Source organism: Miniopterus natalensis, chromosome 1 (assembly GCF_054644295.1).
Source record: "Miniopterus natalensis isolate mMinNat1 chromosome 1, mMinNat1.hap1, whole genome shotgun sequence".
NCBI classification, from domain to species: Eukaryota; Metazoa; Chordata; class Mammalia; order Chiroptera; family Miniopteridae; genus Miniopterus; species Miniopterus natalensis.
Genome location: NC_142081.1, coordinates 85,481,675 through 85,491,787, shown reverse-complemented (window position 1 = coordinate 85,491,787; position 10,113 = coordinate 85,481,675).

The following is a 10,113-nucleotide window of genomic DNA, read 5'->3' as shown; positions in this document are numbered from 1 at the left end:
TGATGTGGTCTGGGAGACAAGAACAGTCGGAGAAGATGTAGGACAGGGATAAAATGGAGAACAAGGTCATCGGGGAGATGAAGACAGGGAGGCCCCCGTGTTGGAAGGAATCATTCATGATGAATGTCCAGACACATTATCAAAAACTTGGAAATAAGATGAATGGAGGTGACGTGTCTCTTCCATGACATACTGGAGCGTGTTTTATGAGCCTTCCTGCAGATAATTTAATTATCTAAGAGAATGTACTTGTGTTTGACTTTGTTATTTATTATTTGATTAGAACCCAGACACTGTAAAGTTACATGTTAACTTGTAGATTTCTGTAGAGCAACAAGATAACTCCAAAGATTATAGTTTTATAGCCTGTAGGACATTAACCAGTTTTGTATCTAACCTAGAAATACTATTCTTTTTTCAAAATATGTATTAAATGGCCTGACCCTCAAAGTGCTTTTGGAGTCAGCTTTATCATCTTATTTATTTCTTCATTGATGAATTAATAAAATTTTTACATGTATTCATTCTGTATTTTTATGAGTCATGTTTTTAACTTTTCAAAAATTATAGTTATGGGGAGACTAATTGTACTTGGAGACAGAGCTTTCCAAGAGGTACTCAAGTTAAAATGAGGTCATGAGGTGGGCTCTAATTCAATGTGACTGGTGTCCCTATAAAAAGAGGAATTTAGACAAAGACATACACAGAAGGAAAACCATGTGAAGACACAGGGAGAAAAATGCTATCTACAAGCCAAGGAGAGGGGCCTCAGAAGAAACCAACGCTGCCAACACCTTGATCTCAGACTACCAGCCTCCAGAACTGTGAGGAAATGGATTTCTGTTGTTTAAGCCCCCCATCCTGTGGTAGTTTGTTATGGCAACCCTAGCAAACTAATGCAGCTACCTTCTTTTACTTTTATTTTTCTTTATTTGTTATTTTTTTAAATATATCTTTCTTGATTTCAGAGAGAGGAAAGGAGAGGGAGAGAGAGATAGAAACATCAACGATGAGAGAGTCATTGATCAGCTGCCTCCTGCACGCCCCTAACTGGGGATCGGGCCCACAACCCAGGCATGTGCCCTGACCGGGAATCAAACCCCAATTGCCTGGATCCTAGGTCAACGCTCAACCCCTGAGCCACCCCGGCCAGGCTTCTTTTACTTTTATAGGTCAGAATGATCACTGTGGAGCTTTGGTGAGGGTAATTTCTTTTCAGGGTGTAAATATTTTATAGAATGAGCAGAACTTACTAGGTGCAAAAAGAAAAAGAAAAAAAATCCCCAACTATTTCCATTAAAGTCTTTCTGAGGATTAGTTCTTAAATGTCCCTAGATGAAATCCTGAGTAGATCTCATAGCTTTTCCAAGCACTTTTAGTCCCATGAATAATATCATTTCAGCAATTAAAATGTTCAGACTTGTGTAGTAATCAAAACTCTAAACTTTATTGAAAGTTAAAGTGTTTCCTCTCTTAAAGCTTGAAGTGAAGGAGGTGAGGGGTGACTGGTTTCTTTGACTCTCTGCTGTTCATCTCATTCCTCCTCCTCTCTCAGCAGCTCCTGTTTCTGGCCTTCTTCCTGGCTGGGTCAACGGTGAGAGAATTAAGTTTAGGGCAGTCTCGCATGCAGGTCTCCTCTGGTCCTGGGGCACCAGTGAGCAGATGTGTGGAGTATGCCCTTTCTCTGGCTGGGAGCCCCATGTCTGATTCCTTGATTCAGGCAGGCTGCTGGATTTCTGAAATTCCACTGCTGTTGTGTGTCCCTTCACCACCACCACCCCAACTCCCAGTAGAATCCCCTTCTAAGACAGATTCCTTTCAGACCCTTTAGATTCATGGGGAAAACACAGGTGTTTTTGTCATGCTGTTGATGGAAATAAACTCACATCCCATTGAAACCATCTTCCTTGGTGCTGTTGGCCATAAAGACTATGGGCTCTCACACTTGACTGTTGAAAAGAATCAAATACCCATCCTCCAAACTCCAGAGGACACCTGTCCATCTTCATGGAGTCCTCTTGAAGCCCAACTCCATCACTTGCCTTGATTTGAGGGGAAGCCCTCCTTCCTTTCCCCAAGTTGGGGGTCTGCATTAGCATACCACACTTTGCTCTGTAAAGATCCTCCTCTCCCAGATCTTTAGTTCCTCATCTCTCAGAGTTCCTTTTCCCTTAAGGCAGTTTTATAATCTCCTGGGATGTGGGGATGCTTGGCATTAATTCCACTGTCAAAGGCCTTTGTGGCCTCTACAGTAGAGTCCCACTTTAATGTTCTTTTACTCTGTGTTGTACTAGGGACCTGAGTGTATATGTCTAATCCATTGGTCCAGGTTGGATCATGGCTTGTCACAGCTGACTGGCATGGCCATCGGCTCCCAATATTTTTGTACCTGGCACTTCCCTGGGTCTCAAGGGCCTGGGGTCTCAGGTGGAGAAACATCAACAATAATAAGCCTCATCTCTTTGACTCATGTTCCCACCTGCTCAGGTAGGGCCTCCTGCTTCTGAAGAGTCCCCTTCAATATTTGAGAATTTCTAGGAGGTTCATGTTTGTGAAAGAAAGCCCACCTGGTCCTGTGAGCACCAAAGCTGCTCTGATACCCCATGGTGGGCATTTACCTGATGCACACACCATACATGAGGCACCTCAAAGTAACAACAAACACAGGGTTACAAGGAGGGACAAATGTTTATCTCCCCTTTGGGGCTTCATGCTCTAATACGTGTATCTAAAGGGTGTACCATGTGTCCCATGTTTTAGGGAAGTTTTTTGACTTATATCTCACCACACACACTTGTCATAGAACCAGACACTAGTTCAAAATTTCCCTCAACTTGAGGACAGTAAAATTTGGTGGAGCCCTCACTTGTTCTTGCCACTCTTAGCTCAGGCTCCTGGCTACCCTTGATCAATACAGCAGAAGTCCCTGTCAGGAATGTCCCTGAGGGAGAAGGGCTTGAGGCAGAGAGTATCAGGGGGACACATAAGACCACCACAGCTGTGGAAGGAGCAGGGGACACCCTTGGGCACCCATGGTTCTCTGTCCCCCTGGCACCCCTTCGCTCTGCTCCAGGACAGTCACTTGAATGTGCCACAGGAACCATTCTGCAATGATGAGCTCAGAGAGATGGGAACTGCCAGCTGGGGCACTAGTGGGGTGAGGCGGGCTGCCAGATGAGGGCTGGGGCCCTACAGCGGATTTTGAATACAGCTCTGTGCGGGGCAGTCAGCTTCACTCTCTTCAAATATCCAGTCTCAGTGTTCTGCAGTCGGAGGCATCCTGAACCTGTCACAGCATGCAGGCGCAAAGGAAACCACATGAAAGGAGACGCCCTTCTCCCAGGCTGGGCTGGGTTGGCTTGTTTGTTTGTTTTGTGTGTTGTTTTCTTTTAATGCTTTTCATGATCAAAGGCCTTTGCTGGATTTTTTGGTGCAGTGGTGAGAAATTTAGTCTTCAAGCAAAGGTCACTGGACCAGACTTTTGGATTTAGTGACTGGAGAGGTTATAATTTTTCTTGCTGGCAGCATTGGACCACTGGAGAAAATTACAGAAGAGACATTGTGCCTCTCTGGTGCCTAGGCTGACACTAAGGAGATAGAATGAATGGAAAGCGACACCTACCCTACTTAGAGTTATTTGCCCAAATGAGGGCAAAACAACTTTCAGGGCCACGGAGAAGCACAGGGCAATGAATCGACGGTGCCAGCATTTTTAACCATATTCATAGAATATTTTCTTATATCTTAATATTAAAAACCACTCTATGTTAATGTTCTACATAGAGATGTGCTTTCACAAGTTGAGCAGGATCACTTTTAATCTCACGTGTCTTTAAATGGTGACCTGAACCCTGTCGTAGTGGCCCTGGCATGCTCACCAACTATATTCCCAGGCTTCTGAGCTGGGCTGGACACAGCTGGATGGGGCTGAGCTGGGTCTCGCAGGCCACTGCTCTGAGAAACTGAACACAGGGGCTCAAGCAGCTGCTCCCTGATGAGCAGTTGAAGCCCAAGAAGAGCGAACTGAAGAAACATTGCCTGGGCAACGTCAGTGGGTGGGATACAGATGTGGGCAGCAGAACAGAGTCTAGCTTGGCCTGCTGCCTCCTGGTGTGGACACTGTGGGGCCAGGTGTAGACGGGCAGAGATGCAGCCACAGACAGCAGGCCCCCAAAACAAGGATCATCATTCTGCATCTTTAGGGTGAGAGGCCGCAGGCTGACACCACACACTCCATTCTCTTGAGATTCAGTGGCAACAGCTCCCACAGTGCATACAGGGTTTGCTCCTACCTGCTTTATAAACTGGAAACAGATCCGGTGCCGTCAGAACTGTTGAAACTGCTTCCATAATTACTCCACAGCTTCCCCAGGATCAAATGACTTCTACACAGGCTCGGCAAATCCTCATGCCAGCATCTGGGAAGGATTTTCAAAGGTTGCCAGCCATCGCTGGAGGCCTCTTCTAGGTGCCAACAAGTAGAAAATTGCCCTCTTTCCTGACGGAACACTGCTTTTCCTCCCATTACCCATTCAGTGTTAGTCCTCACTTCCTGATGAAGAAATTGAGGCCATGGGGACTTCACACCCTCGCTACAGTGGCTGCAGTCATGCTATATGTTAAGCTGGAAAGACTAGAAGCCTGGAAGCCAGGACTCCCAGGCCTTGGTATTGGCCACAAAACCAGCACTCTGCTCCACAGGACTATTATTGTGTCCCTTTATCTTGGTAGGCCTGGAGAGTAACCCTGAGCCCTGGCCTGAGAAGCTGGGGGGATGGGCTGCATGCTCCAGGTCACTTGCCATTTCCCATCCAGCCATGGGTATGAAGGAAGGGACTCAGGCTGGCAGCCAGGAGGTGTCCAGGTTCACACTCTTTATCCTCAAGAATATTGGGCCCATCTGGGTCATGAAAATAGTGAAAGTGGTTTTTTTGCTTTGGCCAGAGGGCCATGATTTGGGGCTCAGGTGAGAAACCCTGTATGAAAGCGTTCCAGTGCTGAAGGGGAGTCTTTCAGGCAGAGTTGTGATTGGTAACAGCAACAGGAACAGCAGCCTGTACCCAGAAGACAGGGCCTCCTGGGTGTGCTTAAGAATTCGCTGTCCTCACAGCCTGCTGGTCGCTGGGGGCCGTCGGAGCGCAGTGGCAACAGGCCCCCCTCCCTCGCCCCAGGGCAGGGGCTCATTCAACAGAAAGGGTGATTCAAACAGTGATGCATCTTGATCCGTGAAGGATAGTGCACTGCTCTGTCTACTTCTGTTCTCTTGGTGACACCAGGCATCTGGGTGGAGGGCATTCTTATGATCCTATTATCCTTATTTGACAGAAGAAAACAAACAACCCAAGGTTTGTTCAAGGTCATGGGCCAAACTTTTGGGAACCCCAGGACTGAAGCCAACTCCCTATTTTCTGGTATCCAGCTCTTTCTCCTTCCCCACCTCTCTTTCCTCCATCATCAATTACCAGAGGCTTTGCCTACAGAACATCTAATAGAATTTCCAAAATACCCAGAAGATGGAAAAGACTTTTCATGTTTTTTTCTTACATCTTATATGCTGGGAAGCCCCAGCCATAAAGTCTGTGTCATGAAACTCTGTTTCTCTTCTCAAGGTGAAATAGATGTGTGTGTGTGTGCGTGCGTGTGCGTGTGCATGTGCGTGTGCGTGTGTGTGTGTGTGTATGTGAGGGGGAAGAGAGAGGGAGGGCCAAGGAAAGAGGGAGAGAGAAGGAGGGAGAGGGAGAGAGATGAGAAATTTATTTTTTATTTAGGTTTAGAATTTAAGAATCTCTTGAACTATAAGAATGATAGGTCTTAGATTCTGACATTCTGACCTTATTAGAGACTTGAAAATCAAGGATTGAAAATAGGAGTCACTGAGTGATTAAGAATGAATATAGTTCAGGGGGAAAAATAGGAAAGAACATTTATCTGGGAAGCTGTGGTTGTACGAGGTGACCACCATAGCAGGAGGGCGGTGACACAGCAACAGTCCATCAATTTCATATGGTGATGGCTCTAGGCCTGGGCAAGTCAGGACCCTGAAGGCCACAGCTCTTCCCTGAACATTTCCCAGACTTCAGGAGCAGAAGTGTTCCTGGGCTTTTCTTTGTGCCATTTCTTTAGGGGGAAGGGAGGCACCTAATGGACCATTTGCATATAGTTGATCATTCCTCTAACTACTTCCAGAGCATTGAAAGAAAAAAAATTAATTGTATGCAGAAATTGCTCTTTCTATATTCAGACTCTTGACTAATAGATGCAATTGGATGTGTCTCATTTTCCTGTGAATTCACAGGTAACATTCCTCAGTGTCTCCTGAGCAGGACTGACAAAAGAGATGTGACGGTGTATCTTACCATATATGAAAACACGAGCTCCAGACATTTTAGGGCCTCTATTCAGCTTGTCACAACTCAATCCCATTTTCCTGAATGGCTTGTTTAACTTTCGGAGAGTATCAGATGTACTGTGGTGTGAATAATATTTGAACAAGAGGGAGATTATTAAGTTGCCAACTAAAAAGGCATTTTAAAGACACCCCATTCCCCTGTTTAAATACCCCTAGCATTAGTGTGCTTGGAAACCTCTTTGTATGAAGCGATCATTTTAAAACAACCCACATTATTCAGAAGGAGGCACCCAATTCCAGTTTGACATTTAGCACTTAAAGGAGCTGAGAGGCTCCAGGCAGCCTTATCAACTCACAGGCAGGGGCACTAAATGTCAGGGGGCTGCTTCTGCCTGAAACCACAGGTTAGAGTTCGGAATGAACAGAGACTCCAGTTAAGTGCTTAAAGTATTAAGAGAATCTGAAAACAAAGTGCACACCATTAGCCAAACTGGTGCAGGCTTGTGATGAGTTACAATGTGTACTTGCGGCTTGGTCTTTGTCAAAGTTTTTTAAAAGTGAGGGGCGAGGAGTAGAAATGACATGCTTACAACTCTTCTCTCCAGGATACCAGAGAATAAGAAAGGCCTATTAATGAGCCTGGGACCATGAGCTTTCTAAACATCTGATTTCCCCCCTTAAACACAATTAGCTCTGAGAGGCCACCAGAAGGAAAAAATACAACAGCTCTAAAGCGAAGAAATTGCTGGCATGTATTCATTAGACAATCAGAAAGTGCAAATAAAAGGGCACTAGATGAGAAAGTGGCTTTTTTCAAATTTAAAACTACAGAAGCCAACCTTTGATCTCCTGCAAGAATAATGGATGGAAACTTAATTATTTGTGTCTTTAATTAACTTAGAAAATTATATAGATGGAAGAAAAAAAATAATCTTATATTAGATAAAACACAATGCTTTTCAAAGAACTTTTGCTTCCTCTGTCTTACTTTGAGCATAACAGTGCCATGAACTGGGTACAATTGTGTCCATTTTATACATTAGAAAATAAGGAGTTTCCAGTTCAGTGCCCGAACCTTCTGCACATCTTTAGAATGCTCGATTTTAAACTTGCTTCTTGGGATCGAGTTTGTTAAAAGTAGAACTAGAATTAAAATACCCTCTACAAGACTCCTAGTAGAACTGCAAAAATTCAAAACCAAACCAAAACAAACACCCCAGGCATTCTATGAAGGTGCCATTGTCCCTGGCAACCAAAGAGTATGGCTCCCCACTCACTCTGCCTAACACCCAGGAGAGAGGTCACTCTTTATGCCTTCGTCCTGATCTCTTGTCAATGTTTTGCAGCCAGAGAGCCTTCACTTTAATCCCCAAGGCCTTGGGCCAATGGCACTGACCCTCATTTTCACCCTCCAGAAATGGAGATAACATCTACCCAGCACACTATCATGAAGATGAATCATAATAAGGGTGGAAGATAGCTGATACACACTAGGGTTTTATAAAGAATTGTTTTTCCTTAGTTCCACGTTGAGAATTGCCTCAGGACAAGCCCTTGACTCACCAATATTATAGGAGCTAGAGATCCTAAAAAATACAGCATGGTTTCCTTGTGCTCTAAATCCCTACTGTTAACAGAAACTCCATCTCTTACTGGATGGGGCGATTATGCAAAGCGATCATGCCACATGGCCTATATTCTGACTGGATACCCCACACATGCTAGGCCTTTTGTGGTGTGAGTTCAGTGCCAAAGGAAGTAGACATATTGCCGTGATTTTTCTGTAACTCTATATATCCACCCCAAAGAGGTAATCTGAGGAACTCACCGTCAAATATATCCCTATATCCTAAATAATCAAATTTAAATAAATGTGTTATACTTAAGTTTTATCCCTTATTATTGAGCCAACTTAATCTTCACTTTGAAATTAATTTATCTGGCATCTTTTCCTTTTCAGTTTTCCTTTCAAGACACACCATTATAGAGGTACTCTTTCATGTTCTACCCCAGAGTCAGCCTCATTTTAACCATTAATTCAACAACTTTTTATTTATATTGCCTACTATGTATGTAGCAGGTATTGTGCTAGGTACTGGGAATAAAATTATGAACTACACTGTCTACAGTTCCTATTTTCACAGGTCTTGCTTGCATTTTAGAGCAAGAAATAATTAAAAAGACAAATAAAATAGTCTCTGATCTGCTACAAAGAAAAAATATTGAGTCAAGAGAGGACTAGTTATAATTAGATGAGCAGTAAATGCATCTCTGAGGGGAGACATTTAAGTTGAAACCTAAAGGAAAGTCAGCAAAACTCACCTTTTAAACAAAGGATGAGCCTAATGCATATCCCAAACACCTGGCTTCTGATATAGTACCATTAATGAAGCAAGGATTTTGCTATTATTTCAACTTTTTACACACCTAAAACTTTTATTTATTTATTTAAGATATGTTTTCATTCATTTCAGAGAAAGGAAGGGAGAGGAAGAGAGAGATTAAAACATCTCTGGGCTGCCTCCTGCATGCCCCCTACTAGGGATCGAGCCCCAAACCCCAACATGTGCCCTGACCAGGAATCAAACCGACAACCTTCTGATACATGGGACTATACTCAACCACTGAGCCATACTGGCTGGACTCACATAACAAAACTTTTAAACACACACTATTTCTCTGTGAAGTCATGAACTGATGTGTCTCTGAGATGATATTTTATAATGCAAGACAAACTTCAGTTAGGGTTGAGACTGCTGAACATCGTATCTTTCCAAAAAGCCATTTCTGAAAAACATAAATCATCCCATTTGCTTTAATGATGGATGTTAATATGGCTAAAGTTCCTTCTTTACTTCATGCTCTGGAATTCTCAGCAGCCTCTTCATCACCTTTAAACTTTCTGGAAGTCCAGGAAGGTTTTAGAGACCCTGGAAAGTCCTCTAAATCATTGGGACACTCCTTCCCTGCTTAGCAATGGTTTGTCAAGGATTTCCATCCAAATGGATGGGCCATGGTGGCGGGAATCTCCCAGATCCACATGGCTCTGAGAATGCCAGAAAGAAAACCTCCAGAAGCTGTTTTCCTAAACTGGCTCAATCTGACCAGACTGGCTGTGGTGTGGAGGAGTGTCCTAGGGTTACAAATAAGACCACAGAGCCAAATCTGCTATGAGATTAGGCAGATATTTTTCCATCAAGGCAGTGAGTGAAGGAAAGAGCCAATAAAAATTATATTACTAGGGCGTCTTCTCGTCTCCTTTCATTGCTATTAGTCTATTTATTTCATGGAAATTGTTACCTTTAGGGTAATTATGCATACACCCTGACATAATGATGGCCACACCTATATATGAAACAATATCACTTTGTATGCATGCTTTGAAAAGACCAGCCAAATTTGTGGAACTCCCTGGTGTACAAAGAAACTGATATCTTTGGGAATTGTTAAATTATTTGACTTTTCCACAGGAAAAAGAGAAGCCTGTCTTCTGTGCTTTGATGTTGTATGAGAGGAAAAGATACAGCTAATTTTGTTGCAATATTAGATTATCCGAGGATTGTTTATTTTCCATGGTTTCTCTGACAAGTCAAAAAGGATCTGCAATCCTGGTTTGCACTGAGTGTGTTCGTTTTCAATTCCTAGGCTCTCCATAGTCTGTGAACAGTGTCTTTGCAGAAGTTTGCATGGAAAGTTGTAGGTGCATTTTGCCCTAAATGGACTTAGGACATTACAAACAGGATTGAGATCTTTCCTAGGTCTGT